The sequence below is a fragment of the Puma concolor genome, chromosome E2, assembly GCF_028749965.1.
Source record: "Puma concolor isolate L17-30 chromosome E2, mPumCon1.1.hap2, whole genome shotgun sequence".
NCBI lineage: Eukaryota > Metazoa > Chordata > Mammalia > Carnivora > Felidae > Puma > Puma concolor.
Genome location: NC_141681.1, coordinates 2,501,825 through 2,505,462, shown reverse-complemented (window position 1 = coordinate 2,505,462; position 3,638 = coordinate 2,501,825). Strand labels below are relative to the sequence as shown.

At 57.9% G+C, this 3,638-nt stretch overlaps 1 long non-coding RNA gene across 1 annotated transcript; it reads left to right on the top strand.

Annotated features, from left to right (window-relative positions):
• Nucleotides 1–407: 407 nt before the first annotated feature.
• On the top strand, nt 408–3,262 carry LOC147573297 (uncharacterized). Its single transcript, XR_015244594.1, has 2 exons — nt 408–644; nt 2,221–3,262. It is a non-coding gene; the product is annotated as an uncharacterized LOC147573297 (long non-coding RNA).
• The last annotated feature ends 376 nt before the right edge of the window (nt 3,263–3,638 follow it).

The following is a 3,638-nucleotide window of genomic DNA, read 5'->3' as shown; positions in this document are numbered from 1 at the left end:
GAGCACAGAGAGGAGGGTGCTGGGCAAACACAGTGTCAAGGCCGCTGGGCCCCCTGGTCGGCAGCCGCCATGCGCCCACACCTCCCCCAACTGCGTTCCAGGCCTCAGAGCCTCCCCGCAGCCCTGGCCAGAAAACTCCCATTGCTCAGGCCTGTGAAGACTGGGGATGCGTGCCTGTCCCTCTAGGGCCCGTTGTCCCTCCTCGCAGGCCCCACCCCCACCCCCCACCGGGCTCTCGCAGTGGGTGTGGGGACACACGGGCACTCACTTTCCTTTCTGCCTTCTGTGCCCGCAGCGTTTGTCCCCTTTTTGTGGGTCCCTCTTGAGTCCCCCCTCCACAGAGCCCCACTAGGTCCCTTCTGCCACAAGCTGGCGGTGGTTTTTTTTTTTTTAACAAGTCACCTGCGGTTTGCAGGCCTGCTTCCCCCTCAAGTGGCATTTCCCAGTTGCGGGGAGCAGAGCAATCCTGGAACCTCTTGCATCAGCCGTTTTGCATGAGGGGTGGAGTGAGGACAGCCAGAGCGGCTGTCGGTGCATCCACCTGGCTCCCGGGTTCACTGAGGCGAGGAAACGAACAAACGTGCCCCGGGGGTTTCTTTCCCAACAGAAGGCGCTCAGCCTTCTCCGCGCAGGCTGGCACTTGCGTAAGTGGAGGTGGCGGTTGGGTCGCGGTTGGCCAGATGCTCCCAGCAGTTGCTCTGACACTGCCCCGCCCTCACCTGGGCCTGTGAGTCACCAATGGGGGGCGGGGAGGGCAGGGGATCTGGGAGTGAGGTGCCGCCACCTGCCTGTTGATAGGACGCAGCCTTGGGGTCACTGTGTCAGAGTGGGAATGTGCAAACGGAGACACTCTGCTCCCCGGCCGGGACGGCAAAGAGGCCACCCCGCCCCCCGGGGCCAACTCTGGTCAACGGCCGGGCCCCCGAGTGGCCTCTGGGCTTGGTTCTCAAGCAGGGGGACGCTTGGCGGTCTCTGGAGACATTCTGTTCATCACAGTTTGCGGCGGGGGGGGGGGGGGGGGCGGCTACTGGCTTCTAGAGGGTCCAGGTCAGCGGTGCTGTCCAACATCCTTCAAAGCACAGGTCGGGCCCCCAACAAAGACATCCACGAAGAATGACCTGGCCCCAGATGTCCACAGCCCCCCGTGAGAAACCGGCTTGGAGGCAAAAGGAACTGTCGTCCGTTCCTTCTGCTCCTCACGTCTGCCCTTGGCACCTGGGCTGTTCACTTGTGATCCCAGACCCACCGGGCAAACCGTCCGAAAGCAGCCGGTGCCTCCCCCTGCCCCCGCCCTTTCTCTCCGGACCCTTTACTCCCACAGTCTCTGTGCCGCTGGCTCCAGGAGGGCCCGGGGCCGCGGGGGATGCTTGGACCCGGGCCGCGTGTTACACAACCCAGGGTTTCATCAACCCGGTGGCCTGGTACGGATTGCTGGTTTCATGGGGATGGTTTTTATATGGGCAGGAGTTGAAATCTCACATGCCTCCAGGGGCCAGAGCAGAAGAGAAGGGACTTGAACGGGCAGGTGGAGGCAATGGTTCGGCGCCTGGGCGGCTTAGAGAGACGGGGCAGCTGCCGGGAGGCTCCAGCCTCTTCCAGCGCCTGCAGACTGATAGCCTCAAACTGCCACATTTTTGAATTTTTTTTTTTTTAAAGAGAAGTCAGAAATTTGGTTTTTGTTTTTGTTTTTTTTTTTAAATCTGCTATTTCCTCATTTTTAAATGTGGATGCAAATTGTTTGAAAATAAAGCGTCAGTGGGTCCAGCCAGCCCCCAGCTGTCCCTTGGGCACCCTCTGTGGCGCCTCAGGCAGGGCCCAGCTCCCCAAGTCACGGCGATGTGCACCTGCTCAAGTGACATCACACTGCCCACCTGGCCAAGGATGCACCCTCGAGGGGGCTGGGGCAGAAGACAGCATGGCGGGCGAGGAGGGAGGGACGGGACCCGGGAACGAGTTCCAGGCTGGGCTTTCAGACCCTGACCCCAACCCGGCACCTCCCAGCTGGCTCCCCCATGACTCCTTCCAGGAGCCCCTTAAACTCCGGACCCCAGGATTCTGCCCAAGCCTTGCCGAACCGGAATCCCGCACGTCTGACCAGGAATCTGTGCTCCAGAACACTTTCTAGTAACGTTTTCTATCTTCTTGGGGTGTTGGTTTACCAAGTGTATGTGTTTGTCTGAACTCACCAAGTGCCTTGCTTCATTGTGTCTAATTTTATAGAAAGAAGGAAAGGAAGGAAGACAGGGAAAGGAAGAGGGAGGCTGAGGCAACACCCACGTCTCCGCCTCCTGGTCCCGTATGACTGATGCCCGGGGTGTCTCAAACCTTTCCTCTCCTGGTCTCCCCATCACTGTTCCCGCACTCACTATTTCCCTTTAAATAGACTCACCTAACGGGAAAACCAGCCACAAATCCAAGGTAAGCGTAAAAACAAATACAATGTAACAAAATACCACATCAGGGGTCCAGCAGGTTCTCTGACTGTCAGAGGATGGGAACCAGGTCTACGGACACAGAGAAGGAAAATCACGGGGGTCCACACCTGATGGGGGCGGAAGCTTCTCGCTACACAATTCAGCGTCATTTCACACAGGGTCTGTGATCCCGAGTCGCCTCTGGGGATCGCCTCTAAGGCACCGGTCTGTGCTTCAGCAAGGACGCCCTGCACCCCACTGACCGCGGGCCGCTAGCCTGGGAATGAGGCCCTCCCCAGCAAGTCAGGGGCCGGGGGAGCCTTGAGGAAGCAGCTCAGGTGAGCCAGCACCGAGAGGGGGTTGAAACCTTCCGTCGGGTCAAAGGAAAGTCGGGTGACCCAGCGATTCCACTCCCCGGTGTGTACCCCAAAGAGGTGAAAGTTGGTGTTCAAACCAGCACTGTTCACAACGGCTAAGAGTGGAAACGACAATGTCCGTCCATGGACAAATGGACCAAAAGACAGCAGACCCGCACCGTGGAACACTATGCGGCGATGAAGAGGAACAAGGTGCTGGCATTCGCAGGGATCCACCTCGAAAACATGGTCAGTGACACAAGCCAGTCACCGGAGGCCTCATACTATCGGATTCTATGAAGTGTCGAGGACAGGCGGGTCCACGGAGACAGGAACTAGACGGTGTTGCCCAGGCTGGGGTAGGGCACGGGCATGACTGCTGATGGCTACGGGGCATGTTTCTCGGGGAGGAGAATGTTCTGGAACCAGACAGAGGTGGTGGTTGTACACGACTGTGAATTTACTAAATGCCACCGAATCGTACACTTTAAAGTGGTCGGACTTATGTTGTGCGAATTTTACCGCAACTAAAAAAAATAATCCTTTAGGGGCGCCTGGGTGGCTCAGTCAGTTGAGCATCCGACTTCGGCTCGGGTCATGATCTCGCGGTCTGTGGGTTCGAGCCCCGCGTCAGGCTCTGTGCTGATGGCTCAGAGCCTGGAGCCTGCTTTGGATTCTGTGTCTCCCTCTCTCTCTGCCCCTCCCCCAGTTGTGCTCTGTCTCTCTCTCTCTCAAAAATAAACATTAATAATAATAATAATAATAATAATAATCCTTTAAAAAAAGACACCGGGGAAGAAGGGGCTGGGTGTCTTTGTGCCTGAGGCTGAGCCCAGACCCTGGAACATCAGATGCCCCGATCCCCTCC